Source organism: Bombina bombina, chromosome 4, assembly GCF_027579735.1.
Source record: "Bombina bombina isolate aBomBom1 chromosome 4, aBomBom1.pri, whole genome shotgun sequence".
In the NCBI taxonomy this organism is placed as follows: Eukaryota; Metazoa; Chordata; class Amphibia; order Anura; family Bombinatoridae; genus Bombina; species Bombina bombina.
The window spans coordinates 122368588-122395577 of record NC_069502.1 but is presented as its reverse complement, the minus strand read 5'-3'; the positions used below and the strand labels follow the sequence as shown (position 1 = coordinate 122395577).

General features: G+C 35.2%; 1 protein-coding gene across 1 annotated transcript in view; it reads left to right on the top strand.

The window, feature by feature from the left end:
• Positions 1–26990, top strand: part of EVA1A (eva-1 homolog A, regulator of programmed cell death) — a 595363-nt gene that overhangs the window by 406373 nt on the left and 162000 nt on the right. The gene's annotated exons all lie outside the window — the stretch shown is intronic.

The window sequence follows — 26990 nt, the reverse complement described above, 5'->3', positions numbered from 1 at the left end:
TTTGGGGAGTTTAATATAGTTGTATGCTCACTTATATAATAAATATTTAATTACTGTTTGGTAAAATGTTTCCTTGAGCACTGAGATTTGCTTGAAATATTTTATAATAAAAAATAATCAAAACTAAGATTCACTAAAGATTTACAAACTTCCCATTGTGATATAATAATTTCTCCAATTCCTTCATTTTTACATGGGTTAATTCACTATAGTGTAACCCAGTAAACTAGCCAAGTAAGAAGAACACAGAATTCAAAACCATGGTAACAAAGTTAGATCCGCCCCTATCGACAGTGAGTCACTAGGATTTTATCTCGCTAAGATAGGGGCACCAGATGCATATACTTTGTTCATTGTGCCTTTGACTGATAAAATTGTATTTCCTCTGACAAAACCTATACGGGCCAAAAGTATGCCTGGTCCTTTGTTCAGAGAACTGCCTGATATTTCGCTTTTTGGATGGTATCCAGTGTGGAAGGCACAAGTTACCTGTTAGAGTGTATAACAAATAGCTCCTTTACCTTTATTTTGTCTATCCTATCCTAAAAATGTAAGTACTAAAAGGGACATTAAACACTAAATAAATGCTAGATCAAACGATGCATTCAAAGAAAAGATTAATCTGAGAATAACATGTAGATGCATATTTTTAAGATTCATTTACTGTTTACATAATTACATATTGACAAAATAAGTGTAAAGTTTTAAAGTCTATAAAACAATGGGAGCTGCCATGTTGTAACTTCGGTTACCTTCTCTGCTGTGGCCAATTAGAGACAGTTATAAATAGACCACTAGAGTGTACAGCCAATGACTGTGTGGAATATAACAGTGTTATGCACTTACATTTTTAGTAGCAACTGAAAAGCTCACAATTACAGAATGGAATAACAGGAAAAGGGGACAATATAAATAAATAAATATAAATATAAATATATTGCAGAGGTTTTTTTTTAAATATACAATTTATTATTTTATATTACCATCTCAAAGTGTTTAATGTCCCTTTAAAGGATTACTTTCTGTTATACTTTTTAAGCTAAACAACTAACATATTAAAGTTAATAAACATTAATTAAAACCTACTGACCTATATTTTCTCCAAAACGAAGTTTCATAACGTTCTAAAAGTTATATCTTTTATTCGCCGATGATGTCACGTTATCCTGCCCACTATTTTCAGCACTGCATGTTCAAAATACTTAGACCAATAACTTTGTGTTTAAAGCGCCATTTTGAAACCTAGGTATTGTAAACGGATTGGTACAGAGCAAAGGACACCCACGGAGTGGGTTTGGAAAACAATTAAATTTGCAGACAAGATTTCTGATATACGGTAGAGATATGTTAATGAAATGCTATTAATAAAAAGCGTATTTGGGGTAGTTAGTTAGTAACAGGCATAGAAAATATTTACTTACAGTGGCCCTTTAAGTATTGGCTGTATTAAACCCATGTAAACAAGAAGCTGCAGAACAATTTACACTGCCAGTGAAGTTGGGTGTGAAATATTTGTACTAAAATGTGAATTTTCACTTGCACTTGATTTGTTGTAATTAGACAGAGATATAAAGAGGCCATTGTGTACAGAGAGGAAAAAAAAACATAAGGATGTCTCCTCTCCCTGCAAGCTCAGCCCATTGGAATAGGTTTTTTTCAAGTAGCAAGAATATCTTTTTGTATACAAAAATAAACCTATATTTTATATTCTGCATTTGGAATAAAAAGTAATTGCAAAAAACATTAAGGAGAAAGCAATTTTATTAAACACTGTCCCTTTATCTAAAAATATGTGAACGGTCTCTATAGCTGCACAGTATTGTAGCCATATTTAAGTATAAATGAAGCTATAATACTAAATATAAAGGACTGTAACTTTTGAGTGTAGCAGCATTGGCTGAATGTTTGGATTTCAAATTTAAAGTGAATTTGTCAGAGGCTAAACAGGAAATTATGCAATCGTTTGGTAATAAACATCATTGTTACTTGAATATTAATATTATTACATTATAGAAGCAAACTGCTGTTACATTTAATAATCACATCTGCAAGTCATTACTGATTCAAATGTGTAATTACAGTGACCATATTATAGTATTAAACAAGGAACATAAATATTATGATGTGGAATAGGGAAATTGGACAATGACGAGGTATATTTCAAAGTGCGATGTTAAATAAAGATACTTGAAAAAGACCAAATTTAAAGGGATATTAAACAGTGCTCCTTTTGTCAAAATAAATATGTTAAAGTAAATATAAAAGAAACAGATTGTGTTAAAAACAGCAAACTACTTACTTTACTTGTTTTCTTGCTAAATGAGCACTTAGAAATTCTCAGTGTAGCTGCTGCCCACAGCTAGATAAGGGAGCTACCATTACAGAGCTTTCATGGTCACATTATTTTTGTAGCAAAAGTCCTATACTGAACAATAAAGTAATTGTAGCCACCAGATACTAGGTGTCTCCTAGCAACACTTCAAAAGGAAAAAAAAAATCTTTCCTGGAGAGACCACAGCCTCCTTGTAAGTTTGTGACAGGAGGTAATGGACCCTGCCCTAATGAAGTTAAAAGAGTAATAAAATGTAAAATCATTTTAAAGTGATCAATAATACATATTGCATTTATTTCTATTAAACGGACATCTTAGTCAAAATTAAACTTTCATGATTTAATTCTAAACAACTTTACTTTCCAATTTACTTTTATAATCAAATTTGCTTTGTTTTCTTTGGTATTCTTTGTTCAAAGCTAAACCTAGGTAGGCATATATGCTCATTTCTAAGCCCTTGAAGGCAGCCTCTTAGCTCAGGGCATTTTGACAGTTTTTTTTTTTACAGCTAGACACATCTAGTGTGTATGCCATATAGATAACACTGTGCTCACTTCCGTGGAGTTACCTATGAGTCAGCACTGATTGGCTAAAATGCGTCTGTCAAAAGAACTGAGATAAGGGGGCAGTCTGCAGAGGTTAAGATACAGGGAAATCACATAAATAAAAAGTGTATTAATATAACAGTGTTGGTTATGCAAAACTGGGGAATGGGTAATAAAGGGATTATCTATCTTTTTAAACAATAACAATTCTGGAGCAGACTGTCCCTTTAAGTATAACTTACTGCTTAGTGTCTTTTTTTAATTTTATTTACTACAACAATGGCCTCTATTTATCAAGCTGTCAACCGCAAATACGCTGGAATTCCGCAGTTATCAAACCCAACAGACCAGCAAAAGTAGAATATAGTGACGTAACCTACGATCCGCCGGACTCAGTCCGACACAGATCGATGGTTACGTCACTCCAGATGTTCCGAACGCAAGTTCGGCACAATCTGACTACTTTTGCTAGTTATCAAAAAACTAGCAGGTATGCTCACCACTATTCCAGCCCAGCGTACCTGGTTTTCAATCCGCCGCCCTGGAGGCGGTGGATGCCAAAGGAATCAATGGGAGTCTGACAGCAGCGAAAGCTTATGTTCGCTGCTGCCCGATATCCCAATGATTCCTATGGGAACGTCTACACCTAACACCCTAACATGTACCCCGAGTCTAAACACCCCTAATCTGACCCCCCTACACCGCTGCCACCTACATTATACTTATTAACCCCTAAACCACCGCTCCCAGAGCCTGTCGCAACTAAATAAAGTGTTTAACCCCTAAACCGCCGCTCACGGACCCCGCCGCAACCTACATTATATTTATTAACCCCTAATCTGCCGCCCCCTATACCGCTGCCACCTACATAAAGTTATTAACCCCTATCTTGCCGCTCCTGGACCCCGCCGCAACTAAATAAATGTATTAACCCCTAAACCGTCGCTCCCGGAGCCCACTGCCACCTACATTATATTTATTAACCCCTAATCTGCCCCCCCTACACCACCACCACTATAATAAACATATTAACCCCTAAACCTAAGTCTAACCCTAACACCCCCTAACTTAAATATAATTTAAATAAATCTAAATAAATATTCCTATCATTAACTAAATGATTCCAATTTAAAACTAAATACTTACCTATAAAATAAACCCTAAGCTAGCTACAATATAACTAATAGTTACATTGTATCTAGCTTAGGGTTTATTTTTATTTTACAGGCAACTTTGTATTTATTTTAACTAGGTACAGTAGTTATTAAATTGTTATTAACTATTTAATAACTACCTAGCTAAAATAAATACAAAAGTACCTGTAAAATAAAACCTAACCTAAGTTACAATTACACCTAACACTACACTATAATTAAATTAATTGCCTAAATTAAAATAAATAAATTACAATTAAATAAAATTAACTAAAGTAAACCCCCCCACTAAATTACAGAAAATAATAAAATAATTACAAGAATTTTAAACTATTTACACCTAATCAATTCCCCCTAATAAAATAAAAAAGCCCCCCAAAATAATAAAAATCCCTACCCTATATTAAATTACAAATAGCCCTTAAAAGGGCCTTTTGCGGGGCATTGCCCCAAAGTATCAGCTCTTTTACCTGTAAAAAAAAATACAATACCCCCACCAACATTACAACCCACCATCCACACACCCAACCCTACTCTAAAACCCACCCAATCCCCCCTTAATAAAACCTAACCTTGAAGATCACCCTACCTTGAGACGTCTTCACCCAACCGGGCAAAAGTGGTCCTCCAGACGGCCAGAAGTCTTCATTCTATTCAGGCAGAAGAGGACCTCCAGAGGGCATCTTCTATCTTCATCCATCCGGATCGTAGCGGGTCCATCTTCAATTATTTTAATTTAGGTAATTAATTTAATTATAGTGTAGTGTTAGGTGTAATTGTAACTTAGGTTAGGTTTTATTTTACAGGTACTTTTGTATTTATTTTAGCTAGGTAGTTATTAAATAGTTAATAACTATTTAATAACTATTCTACCTAGTTAAAATAAATACAAACCTGCCTGTAAAATAAAAATAAATCCTAAGATAGCTACAATGTAATTATTAGTTATATTGTAGCTAGCTTAGGGTTTATTTTATAGGTAAGTATTTAGTTTTAAATAGGAATAATTTAGTTAATGATAGGAATATTTATTTAGATTTATTTAAATTATATTTAAGTTAGGGGGTGTTAGGGTTAGACAGGTTTAGGGGTTAATATGTTTATTATAGTGGCGGAGGTGTAGGGGGGGCAGATTAGGGGTTAATAAATATAATGTAGGTGGCGGTGGGCTCCGGGAGCGGCGGTTTAGGGGTTAAACAATTTATTTAGTTGCGGCAGTCGGGGAGCGGCAGGATAGGGGTTAATAACTTTATGTAGGTGGCGGCGGTATAGGGGGCGGCAGATTAGGGGTAAATAAGTATAATGTAGGTGGCGGTGCGCTCCGGGAGCGGCGGTTTAGGAGTTAATACATTTATTAGAGTTGCGGCGGGGTTCGTGAGCGGCGGTTTAGGGGTTAATAACTTTATTTAGTTGCGGGGGGCTCTGGGAGCGGCGGTTTAGGGGTGAAACAGTATAGTATAGTGTGGTTTCTTAGTGACAGGGTAGCAAGAAAGCTGTGAAAAAGCCGAAGAGCAGCAAGATCGATGACTGTTAGTTAACAACAGTCCACTGCTCATCGCATCGTACTTGGTGCGCGGCTTTTTGATAGCTTTTTTGATAATTTTGGAGAACGTATTCAGGTCAGCGGTGGCGATGTTAGGCGATCTTAGGCGAGCGTATTGGTGCCGTCGAATGCAAGAAAGTCGACAGCTTGATAACTAGAGGCAAATGCCTTTAATTGTCCAAAATTTAAACAGGAAATGTTTAATACATTTTGAATAAAAAATAGTGCAAAATTCAAAGATTATTTTAGATTATGATCTATATATCTAAAGGGGAGTTCACGAGCAAGCCATGATAATACTGATATAATGTATATTATATGGATCCCACTGTATCTTAACAAAGGGTAGTTTAGAGTGTTCAAGTTTACAGCCTGCATTTTATTTTATTTTTCACTTCTAAGTGAAAACAACTATTTTAGTTTTAAACATGGCTTTCCGTCATAAAATATGTAATTAAAGTTTATAGAATTCAGAACTTTGAAAACATCATATTTTTTCTTACAAGCATATGTTTATACATAATCCCATGAGGTTTGCAAAACTCTCTGTGCTATAATTATATATCTTGGAAGATGTCATAACCAATATTGATCCTACATTTCTATAGAACTGGCACATCTGCAAATAATCTGTCAAAACTTAAAACATTTACAAATATGGTAACTTGCAGGATTTTTTTTAATTGCTTTTAACTGACCAAGGGTACCTTCTTGTAATGCTTTGATTAGTCTCATTACTGAGTAAGCTTTGGAACAGTGGATACATTGTAGGTATTTGACTAAATATTATATTTATATAGGCTAAAATTTAGTATTATTTGAGTAAGTTTAAGTGTCATCTCAGTATGTAAAAACTAATCTGTAGGAACATATACGTGCAAAAAGAAAATAGTCTAATGGAAAGAGCATTGTGTTATAACAATATTGCTTGCATATAACCAACTGCAACAAGTTAAACACATAGATACAGTCAGATATGGACTCATATGGTGAGCCAATGATGAGGCACATGTGCTGCATAGGCATCATATAGTGCATTGATCATCCTATGCATATCTAGGTATGCTCTTCAACAAAGTATACCAAGAGAACAAAGTACATTTGATAAAAGAAGTTTTTTTTTAAACTGCATTCTTTATCTGAACCACTACTTTTTTATTTTGACTTTCCTACGTGTCCCTTTAATAGTGTGGCACGCCAAATTAATTGAGTTCAGAGACTTATCCATAGTCGCAGATGGTTCCACATCAAAACCATTTATAACAATAAACGCTTGAATTGATTCTATGGAACCCAAAAAGTTTAGTTCATTTGAATTGCTGGTAATGGGTTTAAGCGGCCTTTTATTTTTTGTGTAGTTACTATTTCTAAACAAAATAATTGTGCACATATATAAAACATTTTTATGTGTGACGGTTTATTCTAATGTGTGGTATTATTGTGTACAATGTGCTCTATCCCCGTATCACAAACCTCTTTATGCATTACAGCCTCTCCTACATCAAGACAGTAGGGTACATATAGAAAATAACACACACACACACATATATATATATATATATATATATATATATATATACAACAACATTTTAAATTAGGGGGAGATAAAAGGCGAGTTTAAAATGTTGTTGTATATATATATATATATATATATATATATATATAAGTAACAAGAACTTTCACTCACTGGTCTTTCCTTCAAAAACACTCATTTAATGTGACGTTTTGGAAGGGGATACTCTGTCTCCGAAACGTCACATTAAATGAGTGTTTTTGAAGGAAAGACCAGTGAGTGCAAGTTCTTGTTACTTGTATGCATTATTCACTAGCACCCTGGCAGGCTGACCTGGAAGTGAGAGTGCTCATCTATGGGATTATATATATATATATATATATATATATATATATATATATACAGGGAGTGCAGAATTATTAGGCAAGTTGTATTTTTGAGGATTAATTTTATTATTGAACAACAACCATGTTCTCAATGAACCCAAAAAACTCATTAATATCAAAGCTGAATAGTTTTGGAAGTAGTTTTTAGTTTGTTTTTAGTTATAGCTATTTTAGGGGGATATCTGTGTGTGCAGGTGACTATTACTGTGCATAATTATTAGGCAACTTAACAAAAAACAAATATATACCCATTTCAATTATTTATTTTTACCAGTGAAACCAATATAACATCTCAACATTCACAAATATACATTTCTGACATTCAAAAACAAAACAAAAACAAATTAGTGACCAATATAGCCACCTTTCTTTGCAAGGACACTCAAAAGCCTGCCATCCATGGATTCTGTCAGTTTTTTGATCTGTTCACCATCAACATTGCGTGCAGCAGCAACCACAGCCTCCCAGACACTGTTCAGAGAGGTGTACTGTTTTCCCTCCTTGTAAATCTCACATTTGATGATGGACCACAGGTTCTCAATGGGGTTCAGATCAGGTGAACAAGGAGGCCATGTCATTAGATTTTCTTCTTTTATACCCTTTCTTGCCAGCCACGCTGTGGAGTACTTGGACGCGTGTGATGGAGCATTGTCCTGCATGAAAATCATGTTTTTCTTGAAGGATGCAGACTTCTTCCTGTACCACTACTTGAAGAAGGTGTCTTCCAGAAACTGGCAGTAGGACTGGGAGTTGAGCTTGACTCCATCCTCAACCCGAAAAGGCCCCACAAGCTCATCTTTGATGATACCAGCCCAAACCAGTACTCCACCTCCACCTTGCTGGCGTCTGAGTCGGACTGGAGCTCTCTGCCCTTTACCAATCCAGCCACGGGCCCATCCATCTGGCCCATCAAGACTCACTCTCATTTCATCAGTCCATAAAACCTTAGAAAAATCAGTCTTGAGATATTTCTTGGCCCAGTCTTGACGTTTCAGCTTGTGTGTCTTGTTCAGTGGTGGTCGTCTTTCAGCCTTTCTTACCTTGGCCATGTCTCTGAGTATTGCACACCTTGTGCTTTTGGGCACTCCAGTGATGTTGCAGCTCTGAAATATGGCCAAACTGGTGGCAAGTGGCATCTTGGCAGCTGCACGCTTGACTTTTCTCAGTTCATGGGCAGTTATTTTGCGCCTTGGTTTTTCCACACGCTTCTTGCGACCCTGTTAACTATTTTGAATGAAACGCTTGATTGTTCGATGATCACGCTTCAGAAGCTTTGCAATTTTAAGAGTGCTGCATCCCTCTGCAAGATATCTCACTATTTTTGACTTTTCTGAGCCTGTCAAGTCCTTCTTTTGACCCATTTTGCCAAAGGAAAGGAAGTTGCCTAATAATTATGCACACCTGATATAGGGTGTTGATGTCATTAGACCACACACCTTCTCATTACAGAGATGCACATCACCTAATATGCTTAATTGGTAGTAGGCTTTCGAGCCTATACAGCTCGGAGTAAGACAACATGCATAAAGAGGATGATGTGGTCAAAATACTCATTTGCCTAATAATTCTGCACTCCCTGTATATATATATATCAAATGTTCATTTATTTGGGGAAAAAAATGTCTGATACATAATTTAGCTACTTGTTAATACTTTTTAAAATGATCACAATAAAGGACCTCTGGACAGCTTTGAACTAAGATGGATGATATTACATGAGACCCAGGGCAACATTATAAATAACCCCTATAATCCTAGGTTCCTATTAAACAAAACTTCTATCTTCATTATTTATGTCTAGTAGCCCTGGAAAGTCATTGTAAAGTTTATGTACCTAAAGATGATTGCCGCAATCATACTCAACAGAACTTACAGAGCATATGATGTCCTAAGCAGAATATGTACTCAGAAATACTGTCATCTTGCTGAGCAGAGAGCAAATACATTTGTAGTTGTCATTAAATTAAATGTTTTATGAATATATTAGAAGTGGTTTACTACATTGAATTGCATCTGCATACAAAATATGCTTTACAAAAAATTAAAAACTATGAATTGATTTGATGTACAAAGACACACCCTTTGAAAATCCTCTTCAATTTTGTTTATATTACTTCCTGTACTGTGGCCAAATAGGGACAGATATAAACAAGGTCTGTACATATCAAGTAATCACTGTGCAACATGTATGAATGTCAGGGTTCTAGAGTTAAATTATAGGAAAATTAGGCATATTTAAACATTTTGGGCTAGATTACAAGTGGAGCACTATTTTAACGTACGTCCATAAAGGGGCAAATTTGCCTGTTTATGAGCACACGTTAAATAGCCAGCCATTACAAGTGTGTTTTTACTATAAATATATATATGCTTATATACATATATATTTATGTGTTAATATGTTATATACACATATAAACACTTAAATATTTATGTATATATTCATATACATATATATTTTTATTTTGCTGCTCAATACTGCACTAATTGCCCCCTGCTCTGCGCTAGTTACTTTGCCGTGTCTCACTCCGATTGGAGCCTATGGAAGCGTGTGCTAGTATTACTGAGTGGAGGGCAAATATTGCACTCGTGAAAGTGCAATTTTGCACTCCACTTGTAATCTAGGCTTTTATGAGGCCTGAAAGTTGGACCTTAATGTCCCTTAATCATTAGTTTGAAATTATTCAGATTGATACCAGAATCTCTGGACAGATATCAGATAACATTATCCATATTTTCAGCTTGAAGCCATGTTACAGTATCGCAAGCTATTATTTATTATTATTATCAGTTATTTGTAGAGCGCCAACGGATTCCGCAGCACTAGCTGTGATTCTTGCTTAAAGGGATATAAATGTCCAAAAAGAAAATGGTATAATGTGTTAAAGCATTTTATTATTGTACTGAACTTGAATATAACTGTGTTTAAGACCAGCAAAGGGATTAAAAAAATAGTTATAAGCTATATGAAACCCACACATTTTCTTTTGTGATTCAGAGCATACCGTGGTATTCTGTGTTTAATAGATACCTAGGTCTGGAGCACTAGGTGGCAGGAAATAATGCTACCATATAGTGCTCTTGCAAATTAATAACGTTCTTACAAAACTGCTGCCCCATAGTGCTTCAGAATCTTGCACCGCACGCTCCTAAATTGACATCCCTGCTTTTCAACCAAAGATACAAAAAGAGCAAAGAACATGTTATAATAGAAGTAAAATTAGCTATAATATAAAGGTTTAAAAAAAATTCTACAAATCACAAATTTAAATTTTACCAAATACTCAAAATTCAAATGGTCAACTAACAAATTTAATAATCTTCCCTGGTTCTGTATAAAATTTGCTTGAAAATTTTGCACTTATTTATTTCTAAATTACCCCATTTTCCAGTCCAGGTTTGCAAATGGATACACTCTACAAAGCAGCTTTTTTGTCTGGCTAGGCTCATACGGAGGCAGACATTAATATAAACATAATTACACGTTTAAGTGACTGCAGTCAGACTCGACCCCACACACAAGTCCACTGCTTCAACTCTATTAATTAAAACAGTAACATGAAAGTAAAAAAAAAGCAAAGACGGATAAACATTCACAAACATGTTGCAAAGTGTATTTATGATATGGTTGGAGAGCAAAATCACATTATTCTTCTTACTAAGTCAAGGTACAATTTATTTATTCTAGATTCCTACATGTAATAGTTCTCTCAGTATTCAGTAAATTAAATCTCTCTTTTAAGTGATGGTTCAGGTTGAGATCTCAATATAAAAGTTACTAGTCAAGGGAGAAAAAGTTACTAGTTCATTCAATGATGAGGACTAGTGGAGATTTTAGATGGATAGATCGATAGATAGATATAGATATAGATGATAGATAGATATAGATGATAGATAGATGATAGATAGATAGATAGATGATAGATAGATTGATAGATAAATTGATAGATAAATAGATAGATATATGATAAATAGATAGATATAGATGATAGATAGATATATGATAGATAGATAAATAGATAGATAAAGATGATAGATAGATCGATAGATATGTCATAGATAGATAGATGATAGATAGATATACATGATAGATAGATATAGTTTAAAGGGGCAGCATTTGAAATGCTCTACATTTTTAGTTTTGATTTGAAGCATTTTTTTAAAATTTATCGCAGAACCGAGTTATTTTAGGTTTATCAACAATTTACAGACTATGTAAAATAGTGTTCAATGTAGTAAGAGCCAGATTATCAGTGGAGCGCAAATATCGCACGGGCATACGCAATATTTTGCACTCCACTCGTAATCGGGCCCTTACTACATTGAACACTATTTTACATAGTCTGTAAATTGTTGATAAACCTAAAAGAACTAAGTTCTGCGATAAGTTTAAAAAAAATACTTCAAATGAAAATTCAGTAATACCAACATACGCAAATGTGCGCTGGTATTACAAGTTAGGTGCAATGCGAACGTGACCTCATAGGGAAGCTTTGCACTCACAAGAGTGCGTTTCCATAGGCTCCAATGGGAGCCTTGTTCTCATGCCGTCAGACACAGTATGAGAACCTAGCGCAACGAAGGGGGTAGATCGCGCAGCAATGGGCAGAAAAAGTAAATATATATGTATATTAATATATATATATGTATTTATATGTGTATATACACATATTAAACACACACACACATATATATATATATATATATATATATATATATATATATATATATATATATATATATATATATATATATATATATATATATATATATAATATTTATTAGGAATATCTTTAGCACCTCAGATTTTAAGGAACTTAATAGTCAAAAGTGAAATGGAGATAACTGCATACAGATTTTGAATAGAAGAATTTTTGCTATATATTTGTATTAGCATAAATGATTCTGTACTTAAAGGGACAGTATACACTCATTTTCATGTAACTGCGTGTAATAGACACTACTATAAAGAATAAGATGCACAGATACTGATATAAAAATCCAGTATAAAACTGTTTAAAAACTTACTTAGAAACTGTCAGTTTGGCTCTGTTGAAAAGGTGGCTGGAAAGCCCACTGCAAGTGGCAAATAAGACACTCCCCCCTCCCCCTTCTTTTGCATATGAAAAGACCCTTTACACAAACAGCAGCAAGCTGGAGAAGGTAGCTGACAGTAGTCACATAAAACTTTGGGGCTTGGTTAGGAGTCTGAAAATCAGAGCAATGTTATTTAAAAATAAGCAAATCTATACATTTATTTAAAAAAAAAAACTTTATGGGCTATATAAATAGATCATCTACAAAACATTTATGCAAAGAAAAAATGAGTGTATAATGTCCCTTTATGTAATAGACTAGTCTGGCCCCAGTAGATAGGTTGAAAACTATTTTATTTGTATTCAGTCCTCTTAAAGTTATTAGATTTGTGGGAAGCATATTTACATATGCTTGATGTACCCAGTTGGCTTACACTTACATTTTAAAGAAAAAAGAATCTCTGTTCCATAAAAAGACTGTTGCAAGATGTATTACTGCAATTTTTTTTCTCCTGAGAAATATATGTTCCTGTTTTGAATTAAATCAACTTTTTTTTGCATGAGTTGTCCCTATAAGTCATGAGCACTATAGAGTCTGAGGACCCAGAATCATGCACTTCCTGATAGTTTCAAATGAAACAACTATTAACTTTTTTTTTTGTATAAAAAATATTTTAACATGTTTAATTGCTGTTTGTTTATATACAATATACTCCATTTGAGTACCATATCCCTTTAAAGCAATATAAAGTCTTTCCAAACACTTGTATATTAAGTTTTATGGTAATCTAAGTAAAAAACTACTTGCTGTTTTGTTAAAACTAAGCTTGTAAATATATATAAATTAATATAAAGTTTGTGGTATTTTCTGGTCTAACGACAGCCCTAAAAAGAATGCTGTCTCATTTTAAAATTATCCGGCCAATCATTATGTGATTTCAATTTGCTAATATGCATATTAATAATAGTGGTGAGTGCTTCCATCTGCATGCGCACTAGGGGATCAAATAAATTGCATGCGCATTACTGTAAGTGAAGTTATCTTTTCCCAAACGTATTCCTGCAATAGCACAAGCACGTACTGGAATTTAGTGCAGCGCTGTCCAATTTCTGCTGATCCTGGCTGTCACATAATCAACAGCTAATAATCCAATATGAATTGCATATTTTCAACAAAAAGCTTATTGTAGCATAACTGTTTGTTGTATATAGATATATTCATATTTTGTACATATTATATACAGCTTTGTAATCTAAGGTAATATATAAAGCAGGATCGCTATTATTATAAATCTTTTGGCCCACAGACAATTTAACATATAAAATAAAAGAAATATAATTTGCTCTGATTTAAATTAAGATGGGTATGTTGTAAAGTGGCTTGTTGGTGAAGGGGATTATAAATGGTTGCTCAAAACTTAAATTAACATTATTTTATGTTTATTATAACAGCTTAAAAATATTTCTTTCAATACATTTGGTAAATATATTTCAATTCTATTGATCATTTCTCTAGGGATTATTAATAGTATGTGTGCAATATACTTAACAAGGCTGCTGCTGCTGTTTTGTACTATACTGAACCTCTGATGCTGCAATAGCTCTGTGGGTGAGCGCCCTTCGTAGCTCTGTTGGTGATGTACACAAATACATCACAGGCTGTAAATGTGTATGCGCATTGCCATAAACGCGCACCAAACCCTAGCTAGGTAGACCACTGTGAAAGGACTTGTATAATGAGTCTCGTGGTGGGTTTGGGAAAGGAACAATATTATTATAGAAATTGCAGAAAAACAAGGGAGACGTCTCAATAGTAAGGGCCAGATTTCACAAAGTATAGCGGACTGGGGGGGCATTTTCGCCCCTGTCCGTCCAACTTCTCGTCTAGCCGGCATCAATACGATGCCCACATATATCGTTGCACACTAGCCAATCGCCTGAGCAGGGCCTGTCTATCTCACCAGTCGAAAAAGGCCAGGGGGCTTGAGATACCCCACAAAACAGGTGGCAAAGTGGGTTAAGAAGCAGCGGTCTGATGACTCTCAGCTGCTTTTTCGCTCATGCGAGCCTGTTGCGGAACCTTTGATAAATCTTGTGTTTTGTGTTTATTGATTTGCATTGTTTGGATTGATTTTTCAGTTGCTTTAATAATTTTTTTTTAGTTTCATATTCCTTTAAATACGGCTTGCTCTCTATTGTACTGGACATGTGTACCATAGGTACATATGCCTCTAAACCTGTGATAAAAGTTTGCTAGCAGCAGTACAAGTATAGTGCAACGAGTATTCCTTTCACATTACTATTGTCTTCCTTTAAGTCTTATTTACTTCAGAATGTGATTTTCAAGCTGTGTCTTATGCTGCCACCTTACGTGCCATGCAAGTGGCAAAACGCAAAATTCATCTCATATCTTGGCAGCCGTGGCATTTTAAAGAGGTTTGTGGTTTGGCAGACTGTCAAAGTCAGCTCATCTCTCATCTATATATCATCTCCAGTCTTAGTGTATGTGTGTGTGCCAATCTTTCAATATCTGTTGCACCCAAAAAAATGATATATTGTACCCATACAATTATTATTGATTCTATGTCACAGTTAATATCACATTTATTTAAACACTTAAATTATTCTGATCTATTACTTTACAGTAGGATGCCGGATTGTTAATGCATAGTACCTGTTTATATTATCTTAAAAACATAAGAAAACTAGAACAAGTTATGATTTGAAGGGATGTTGGGAGATCCACAGGTAAGTTAAGAATAGGCACCACCTTTCTCTTCCTGGGGGGCCCCAGTTCAATTCACTCCCAGCTTCCATTTTCGTATATTTGGCCCTGTGTGACTACAGCTTACAATTAATCTAATATTGTACAAGTGAATTAATTGTCTGTTTTAGATAAAGCTTTATATGGAGCTCAGACATTCTATGTAAAAAATGATTGTATTTCCACATGGTGACATCTTACAAGTCAACAGGACCAAGCTTGACATTTCCAGGGCCCCAGGCAAGACAAATTTGTGGGGCCCCTCAGCCCAGTCCCTTTATTCCCCTCCCCCTGTATGGTACAACCTTTCTCCAACATTCAGTCTGTCCTAAATAAAAAATAAGACAATATTGTACAAGCCCTGATACCATAAATACTTCTTCATAAAGTAAATACAGGATAAACATTGTACCATCTCATACCCTCACCCCTGATGCTGGGTGCTGGGGGTGTTCCTCTTGCACTGCCCAAAGGGTGGCCAAGGCCGGATTGGCCTACCAGGATACCTGGAGATTTCCCGGTGGGCTGTAAAGCTACAATTTAAATAGATTGAATAATGGATGCAAGTGGGTTATAGTGTGCCTACATTACAACAAGTTTCTTTAAATACAAACTAATTTAATATAATTATGAAAAAAAATATTGGGGGAAGGAAAATTCCAGATATCCCCTTTGAGAAAAATGGTATGTGTGCATTATACTAACACAATGTAAAATAGGGCTGGTCTCCAAACTTTCCAGGGCTGCTTTTTATTCCATGTTCCGGCCATCGGTGGCCCTCAAATCGGAGCCTAGGTTATATATGTGAATTGACTGCTAGAAAAGCACAGTATTAATATATGTTTTTTTAGGGGAATCTAACATATAAATGCGTGTGTATATTTTGACATTACTCTTTCATATGGGTCAGTCAATATGTGAATTTCACTGCATATTTATAAAGAAATAAAAGAGAATGTAAGTTGTATTTTATATGTACGGAAGCGTATTGTACCTGAACTCAGTAACCCAAAACATAAGATGCAGCATTCCAATAGCAAAAAACAATTTTGTATCAATTTTGCACAAAACTTTGTAATTGTGTATAAAAAACATATAAATTGTTGCAACATGGCATTAAAAGGACAAATGGTAATGCCCTACAACTGTCTGTGGTTTTTGAACATCTCTGTAGCAGTTTATTTAAGGGACATAGTTAAATTACAGTTCCTTAGCCAATGATCCACAAATTGCCAGCTGTGTTTAAAGCAGTGGTTCAACCCAAATGAGCTCAAGGCCTGGTAAATTTTAGCTGGACGTGCCTAGGGCCCTGTGTGTATATATGTACTGAACTTATGTATATGTGCACAGTGCACACACACATGTGCACTGGCACTCTGACAAGCTTGCCTGGTATTTCTTATGTGTGGAGCGGCAGACCTGTCACAGCTCGCAGTAGGGGCAATTCAGGTCTTGGCCTTCAGGAGGAGTATCAAGGAGGGCTGTCAAGTGAAACTGGACCTTGGTCCAGCTGTGGAGAAACCAGGGTTTAAAGGACCAGTAAAGACAGTAGATTTGCATAAATGCTATAGCACTTACTGTAGTCTGAATTTCAAATGAGCAGTAGATTTGTTTCTGACAAATTTAAGTTATGTCTTTTTCCACTCCTCCAGTATCACGTGCACATTTTGTTAATGGAAATAAATTGGAACGTTGTTTAAAATTGCTGCTGTATCTGAATTATGAAAGTTTTATTTTGGCTTGAGTGTTATATTGCCACTGTAGAGCTTTAGCTATGTGTTTTAGCCTCGTAATCAACATCACAAAAGTTTATATATAATATCTAATGTATCCCCTTGTATTTCTTATTTGTTTGAACATATAAATATATGAAAATATCTACACTTATCTGTAATTTGTTGTTGCAATGTGCTCTCATGAAGAATAAGTGGCACCAGTCTTACGTCATTTCTTACAGTGAAACAGCTCTCTGGATACAGCTGTATGTGTACAACTTTACAATATGGATACAAATGTTTCAAACTGTTCCAAATGCTCCAAACTTGTTATTCAGAATATGTTATAACTAGGGTCAAAGCCCATGTACTCAGGCCAAAATGTTAAAGGAAAGAAATATACCTAACCCTCTATTCATCTATCCCTCTATCTATCTATCCCTATTCCTCTATTCATTTATCCCTATCCCTCTATCCCTATCCATATATCCCTCTATCCCTATCACTCTATCCCTATCCCTCTATCCCTCTCCCTATATCCCTCTCCCTCTATCATTATCCCTCTATCCTTATCCATATATCCCTCTATCCCTATCACTCTATCCCTATCCCTCTATCCCTATCCCTCTATCCCTATCCCTCTATCCCTATCCATATATCCCTCTATCCCTATCCATATATCCCTCTCCCTCTATCATTATCCCTCTATCCTTATCCCTCAATCTCTAATCCCTATCCCTTCTATGGCTATCCCTCTATCCATCTATCCCTCTCCCACTATCCCACTCCCTCTATCCGTATCCCTCTATCCATAGACATATATCCCTATCCCTCTATCTTTTTCTCTGCAGTGTAGGATCCCCCTAAGCCTCCAACATACCTAATCCCCCCTAAAACTGCTCTTTAACCCTCCCCCCACTAACAATTGCTGCCATCTTAGGTACTGGCAGATGTCTGCCAGTACCTATAAACCCCTTTTTTTAAATGTATTTTTATTTTTCATGTAGTGTAGTGGTCCAACCACCTCCCCCCTCCCACAATCTCCATTTAGTACCCCCCGCACCCCCAAACCCCTTTTCTGTAGTGTAGCTGCCCCAACCCTCCCTGTCCCTTTTTTTCTGTAGCAACCCCTTTTCTGTAGTGTAGCTGCCCCATTCCTCCCTCTCCCTTTTTTTCTCTGTAGTAACCCTTTTCTGTAGTGTAGCTGCCCGCTCCCTGTCCCTTTTTTATCTGTAGCAACCCCTTTTCTTTAGTGTAGTGAAAAGTGCCTTTACATTGCGGTTTATAGGGAACTGTGTGTTCTCTATAAGTATATATGTATATGCTTTATATATATATATATATATATATATATATATATATATATATATATATATATATATATGTGTGTGTGTTTAATATGTGTATATACACATATAAATACATATATATATATTAATATACATATATATTTACTTTTTCTGCCCATTGCTGCGCGATCTACCCCCTTCGCTGCGCTAGGTTCTCATACTGTGTCTGACGGCATGAGGACAAGGCTCCCATTGGAGCCTATGGAAACGCACTCTTGTGAGTGCAAAGCTTCCCTATGAGGTCACGTTCGCATTGCACCTAACTTGTAATACCAGCGCACATTTGCGTATGTTGGTATTACTGAATTTTCATTTGAAGTATTTTTTTTAAACTTATCGCAGAACTTAGTTCTTTTAGGTTTATCAACAATTTTACAGGCTATGTAAAATAGTGTTCAATGTAGTAAGGGCCCGATTACGAGTGGAGTGCAAAATATTGCGTATGCCCGTGCGATATTTGCGCTCCACTGATAATCTGGCTCTTACTACATTGAACACTATTTTACATAGTCTGTAAATTGTTGATAAACCTAAAATAACTCGGTTCTGCGATAAATTTTAAAAAAATGCTTCAAATCAAAACTAAAAATGTAGAGCATTTCAAATGCTGCCACTTTAAACTATATCTATCTATCTATCTATCTATCTATCTATCTATCTATCTATCATGTATATCTATCTATCATCTATCTATCTATGACATATCTATCGATCTATCTGTCATCTTTATCTATCTATTTATCTATCTATCATATATCTATCTATCATCTATATCTATCTATTTATCATATATCTATCTATTTATCTATCAATTTATCTATCAATCTATCTATCTATCATCTATCTATCTATCTATCTATCTATCATCTATCTATCATCTATATCTATCTATCATCTATATCTATCTATCGATCTATCCATCTAAAATCTCCACTAGTCCTCATCATTGAATGAACTAGTAACTTTTTCTCCCTTGACTAGTAACTTTTTACACAATAGGGCTACTTTTCCAGTGTTATTAAATTATATTTAGCAGTCTAGTAAACTAGATTGAACTAATATGTGTGCCAGTCTATATCCATATCCCAATAACCACTAAACTTTAAAATTCAAGATATGCAATGTCATTTCCTGATATCTGAGGCTAAAGAGGATAACGAGGAGAGACTATATATCGGAGCACACTAACAGTGTCTACATACATCCCTTGTTGAGTGCAGAGGCAGCACATTTTGTTGACTTGCAGCTGCACCAGATCAGTCATATTAAGCAGTCTAAAGATCAGACGTCTCCTGTAAATTAGCTTCTCTAATTGGCTTTGCAGATCTCTACTCACAGAGTCTTGTTTGCTTTGTGACCACGCCAGGCCTTGGATATATCCAAACTTCTGTCCACTGAGAGAGCTTCTTTATTGACTTGGCGTGTAGTAAAGAACCACTACAATCAGACCTGCAACTCCTTTTATTGAAAACATGTGGCTGGCATGTTAAATGGTCCTTAACCTTTCTTTCCCCAATCCCAATTTATTCTGCATCATCTATGATGTTTAATCTTACAGTAAAGCTTGCTTCCTTTTAAGTGTTCTTGAGCTTATATATTATTTATTAAAATCACATGTGGCACTTGAATACTAACCTGCAAATGTTTATTGCTGTACAAAATTAAAAACAAAAGACAGAGCTATTAACTGGAAAAATAGTCAGTTTGGATCCATGTAAATAAAATCAGAGAAAGAAATATGGGCACTGGCCCAACTTTGAGCCTATTAGTATTTATAGAGTTATTTTTATTCTGTAATTGGATGTGCTTCCACTCATTGAACCTTTGAACTTATTTAAATGTTGAATGATTATGGTCAGAATTTTTTCTTTACTTTAGTTTCTATGAAATACATTGTGAAAGGTGAAGAATTGCAAAAATACTGCAGATACAAAGTTTTATTTAAAGAGACAGTGTAGTCAAAATTAAACTTTCATGATTTGGATAGGGCATGTCATTTGATACAACTTTCAAATTTACTTTTATCATCAAATTTGCCTTGTTCTTTTGTTATTCTTAGTTGAAAGCTAAACCTAGGTAGGCTCATATGCTAATTTCAAAGCCGTTAAAGGCTGCCTCTTGTGTGAATGCATTTCACAGTTTTTCACAGCTAGAGGGTGTTAGTTCATGTGTGCCATATTGATAACATTGTGCTCACACCTGTGGAGTTACTTATGAAAGGGCACTTATTGGCTAAAATGCAAGTCTGTCAAAAGAACTGAAATAAGGGGGCAGTCTGCAGAGGCTCAGATACAAGATAATCACAGAGGTAAAATGTATATTATTATAATCGCGTTGGTTATGCACAACTCTGCAATGGGTAATAAAGGGGTTATCTATCTTTTTAAACAATACAAATTCTGCAGTAGACTTTCCCTTTAAAGAAAAAAATAATAAAGGTTTCAAAACTGACAGCTGACTCAACAGATGCACATGTATGTATTATGTGCAATTAGCCATTTATTTTAAATAATAGAATTTTAGGTGTAACCTGCCTTTCAAATTTTAAAAAACTAATTTCTAAAGAGAAATACATTGTTCCTTTTTGTGCTGACTTGTCATAAATTCAGTGTGTACAGAATAATATTTACTGGGAGAAGATATTAGCATAGATGTGCTTTTTGTATTCACAGATGAATAATGAACAAGTTCACTTGTTAAAAAGATAATCAGATATATATTGTTTTATATTACATGCTTGCTGATTAATTAGATAGAAGTGTCGTTCATTATTTGTTTGCAAATGAAAACTCTGAATAATGAGAAAAGAAGTTGCTATTCGTCTGAAAACAAATGCACATGTCTAAAGCAGTGCTTCTCAAATCCAGCCATCAAGGAGCCATAACAGGCCAGAATTAAAGGATTTCCCTACTTAAGTACAGGCCAGACAGTTATAATGATTGAGCTGATGAACAACTTTAAAGAGGAAATACTTGAAAATCCAGCCTGTTAAGGCTCTTTAAGGACTGAAAAAGAGAACCACTTGACTACAACAGTCATCTTCTGACACTGTGAAAGTTATTGTGACCAAAACACTGGCAATATTTTCAGTGAAAGAAATAATAATCTTTGCATAACTTTTTGCTGTGTTTTTAAATCCAATGATATTCCAATCCGTTATAAAATCTAGCTACCATGGTTTTCTAATGACATTGCACCATGTTAACTCCCCCCAGTTCTGTGCAGGGAGAGAATTTGATTATGCTCTGTATTAGTTGAGTGGTTTTACGTATTTAAAAGTCAGTTTTTTTAATGGATTGGAACGACAGAGAAACTATAGTCAAAAATCATATAATGTTTTCACACAGCAAATTCTACTGGATTGGAATAGGGCCCTTGAATGATACAATAAATGTATTTCTTGTTGGAATTTGAAGCTAAACACCAAACTGCTGGATTTTGCCCAAAAATGTTTTTGTTGCCACATTTTTATTTGGATAAAATGCAAATGCACTGGTCTTTGGATTGTGATGTTGATGTAGCCACAAATGACCAGTTGCTGGATCTTGAAGGGCAGAGGTTGCTGGATGTTAATAGTGATACAACCACAAAGACACTGATCACCAGAAACGAATGGTAATACAACTATTGGATGTTCCGGTTTAACACCAAATGTTCTTGTCCTCAGATCTTTATGAGAAGAATACATTAAAGCATTGGATACTCTATCCTAATGGGGATATAGCCACAAATGTTCTATTTGCTGGAATCTGGATGTTGACATGGTTTAACCTCAATCTATGATGACTGCCATATCTTGATGAGGATAAAACTGTACATTAGATCTTGATGAGGATACAACCACAATTGTATTGTTTTATAGATCTTGATGGGTAAACTGCAAATGCACTGGTAATCCAGACCATGATGTGCATAAACCAAAAAAAATTTTTATCAGCCAATCAGATTTTTCCTACCTTAATTCCGATTGGCTGATAGAATCCTATCAGCCAATCGGAATTCGAGGGACGCCATCTTGTATGACGTCATTTAAAGGAACCTTCATTCGGACTTAGGACGTCGGAAGAAGAGGATGGATCCGCGCCGGAGGTCTTCAAGATGGAGCCGCTCGTCATCGGATGAAGATAGAAGATGCCGCTTGGATGAAGATGGTTGCCGGTCCGGATCTCCTCTTCTGCCCGGATAGGATGAAGACTTTGGAGCCTCTTCTGGACTTCTTCTTGCCGCTTGATAGAAGACTTCAGCCGGATGATGGATCTCCAGCCCCCGCTTGAGCTTGGATGAAGATTTCGGAGCCTGGACGGATCGGTGTTACCCGGTGTGGTAAAGATAAGGTAGGAAGATCTTCAGGGGCTTAGTGTTAGGTTTATTTAAGGGGGGTTTGGGTTAGATTAGGGGTATGTGGGTGGTGGGTTGTAATGTTGGGGGGGTATTGTATATTTTTTTTACAGGCAAAAGAGCTGAATTCTTTGGGGCATGCTCCGCAAAAGGCCCTTTTAAGGGCTGGTAAGGTAAAAGAGCTTTTCTATTTTAATTTTAGAATAGGGTAGGGCATTTTTTATTTTGGGGGGCTTTGTTATTTTATTAGGGGGCTTAGAGTAGGTGTAATTAGCTTAAAATTGTTGTAATATTTTTATTATGTTTGTAATTAATTATTTTATTTTTTGTAACTTAGCTTTTTTTATTTATTGTACTTTAGTTAGTTTATTTATTTGTAGGTATTTTATTTAATTAATTTATTGATAGTGTAGTGTTAGGTTTAATTGTAACTTAAAAAAAGCCAGCGTTAGCTACACGGGTCGTTACCGACAAAACTCTAAATCTAGCTGATTGTTTGCTGGATCTTGATGAAGACACAGCATAAATTGACATTTAACACTAAATACATTTTATATGCATAGTAATGAGGTTATTCCCCATCTCACTCTAGTCATAATTGCCTCCATGTTGAAATCCAGCTTTCCCTGCATTCCAGTGCTGATGTGTTTGCACATGTACAGCAACTCTCTTTCAAATACCTGCAGTGAAACCTAGGTTCCAAAATGGCGGCATGACAGGAGTATGAAATGTATTCAGTGTTTTAAACGGATCTTTTAAACTGAACAACAAATGTACTAGATGCCAGCACTAACTTAATTTGACCTACCCTATTAAAAAAAAAATCCTTGTTCATGTAATGATTAAACTTTTAATTAACATTTGCAAGAAGGACATTTAAGTTTGCACAAGTCTAATCTCTTTAGCTTATGGAAACAACATGCGAGTCAAAGTCTTTCAAGTGCATCGCAGAAAAAGATGTTGAAAGGGATACTGAACCCAATTGTTTTTTTCATGATTCAGAGAGAATATGCAATTTTAAGCAACTTTCTAATTAACTCCTATTATCAAATTGTCTTTGTTATATTGGTATCTTTATTTGAAAAAGCAGGAAAGTAAGCTTACTATGTTACAGATTTATTAACATTAAAAAACATTGTAATTTTATTTTATTATTAAATATTTCCTTCTTTATAGCTAAGTGTTTAATGTAACTGTCAATTGAAATAGCTGATTTTGCCTGCTAAACTGACACTTATATGGAATAGAAAAACTAGGTAAACAATGGACATCAGCAGAAATGAACCTGGGGGGGGGGCATTTAAAAAGTGCTCCTGGAGCTGATTTGACTGCCTAAAACACATCATCTTTTTGTCTGAGTGCTTTATCCATTCAACCCAAACTACAAAGTGAGGTAAATGCTCACTATAACATGCTATTTCCCAATCAGTCAGCTTCATTGGTGAAGAAACAAAAGGGGTTATTTTTAGAGCATTGGATTATATGTAAATAATTCCTACTAAAAGTGACAACAAATACTAACCTTTGCATTGGCTGGAACTGATGCTTATTTTCATCTCTCCAATTCTTAGCAAACAACACAACTGTGTGCTACATAAAGGACCAACATCAAAAACGTTTCCTAGCGGCACACACATTTTTCTGTACGTTTTCTGCCTCCCAGCACATGTCTGTTGAGTGAAATGAAAGATGGGACCCACCTGTTCCTTTCTTTAGTTTTTCGTTCCCCTTATAACATTGTATTATAAAAGTCACTATACAGAAATGTGCTTTGTCATGTACATATTATAAGTTAGCCCACGTGTCAAGCCCACCTGTACCAAGCTGCTTTTTCTTATCTCTGTAGAGCAAAAAAACAAAAAACATAAATCTATAATTTAATGTTAAGAACCTCACATCAAAGAATGTAAAAGCCTTTAATCCTGCTTTAGATTTATTAAACGGCTTTAGCTGAATGCTGTGCCATGACTAATTTAAGTAAAGATATCTACCTCTGAAAAATGCTTGCCTTACCCCTTACCCTACTCTTTTGAACCTTCTATATATCGCGCAATGGTCAATCTAGACCAGTGATTTTTTTGTGCCGTGGCACACTTTTTTACATTAAAAAAATCCTGCGGCACACCACCATCCCAAAATTTTACAAAATCACACATTGTAGCCTAATACAGTGTATATATATATACATATATATATATATATATATATATATATATACATACACACACACATACACACACTGCCATGCCTCCTACAAACTATACATGACATATTGACATTCATTCACAAACAATCATAATGATTGTCTGTTAATGAATGTCAATATGTCATGGTTGTAAATGATGCCTGATGAGCCTGTCACATACCTCCCAATATTTCAAAATTTGAAAGAGGGACACCCCCGCTGGCTGGAACTTTTCTGGAGCATGCATGGGGGATTGAAGTGTTGCGGCGTGTAGAGCCGGCACTAGACACGTGTTGTGGTGGGTGGGGGTTCTTTCCAAGTGTGAACACGGGTCGGCACACTGGTTGAAAAACACTGATCTAGAAAACAGTACTTTTTTCTGTATACTACTAAAATATGTGGGTGCTAAAATGGTTGTATAGTTTGTTTTTCATCTATTTAATCACTGTGCACAATAATAAATAGAATCATCATTTTAAATGTTTTATATATAAAACTTCATTTTTAATTTTTTCTTCATATTAAATGGTTTGTTCACTTTTCTTGTTATTTCTTTCCTGATATTGTTTCTTGGAGATTTTTAAAGTTTTTAAAGAAACAGCAATACAAATGAAATACTTAAAGGACTTGTGAGTGCCCTTAAAAGGATATGAAACCCAAAAATTTTCTTTAGTGATTCAGACAGAGCATACCAGAAATGGACTGGCTCTGAAGCATGCATCCCTGCTTTTCAACAAAAGATACCAAGAGAAGGAAGAAAATCGCAAATAGAAGTAAATTAGAAAGTTGTTTAAAATTGCATGCTCTATCTGAATCATAAAAGATAAAATGTAGGGTTTCATATCCCTTTAAATCATTTGTGATGTATACTACACCCTTCAGAGGTAAAATTACCCGGGCATATTAAAAAGGTTATGAGTGAGTGCGTGGCCACTGTACATTTATTTATATATTTTTTATTATTTTTATTTTATTTACTCCACATTGTATTTGGATATGTGAAAGCTGAACATTATTATTAGTACAGTGTGAAGCTGCTGTATACTAAGTTAAAGGGATGTTGAATAAGAAAATGGAGATTTATCTTAAAAAAAACCCCATCCATTTGTCTATCATAAAACACTGGAAGTTAGTAACAAGGTAATACAAAATTCAATACAGATAAAAGAACCTAAGGCATAATAGACAAGTTAGCAAGCTAAAAGGTTTGTGTATTTGACAGGAATCAGTGTCAGTGGTCAAGCAAGGTTGATGACAAAGAAGTCAGATGAAAAAGAATGCTAGATGCTCGTGGTATCCTAACTATAAGCAATTGTCACAAGATGACATATGCTTTAATAGGGACTTGATTATGACACTGATGGGCACAGCAGTATATGTGCACAGCAGAAAAATAGGTTTCGGTTCATTTCTGACCGATTAAGATTTTTTCGAATTTCTCTTCAAATCGATTCGAATTCGGATACATTCGAATGTATTCCTGTCGGATTCATTCAGATTCAAATAAATTTGGATGTATTCGGATGTATTCGTTTCTGATTCTATTCGTAAATTCGGAAGTTCGGTATGTGTTATGTTGATTCAGATGGTTTCAAGTTACACAAACGGAATTATTTCACTGTTCTATCTCACTAAATTAAATTTTTATACTGAATTGTGATTAGTCCATGGCCAATCGAATGTAACGAATAAATCCAAACTAATTCATATTTATTTGTCACAAATGCATTCGGATTAGTTTAGTTTCGTTGCTAGGGTAATTTGGAAGTTTGAATTGATTTGAATCTCCGAATTTGGCGAATTTGTCCGAATTTTGATTCAGATCGAAACGAAACGCACATGTCTAATTAGCATAAGGTAAGAGAAGATTCTCTCCTACAATAATTACACCAAAAAAAAAAAAAGAACAAAACACATGGAAAGGTGTAAAACATTTTTTAAACACCTAATTTTAGCTCAGTTGTCCAACTATCACTCTGGGGCAACAATGCAGCCCTCAAGTTCTTTTTATATTGCCCCTACCTGACAATCAGAGTCTTGGTATTCTCTAGGAATGACCTTGGTGTGTGTGTAAAAGGATCTCATAAATAATAAAGATATATTTTATTATTTTGCCAAAGTACTGTATCG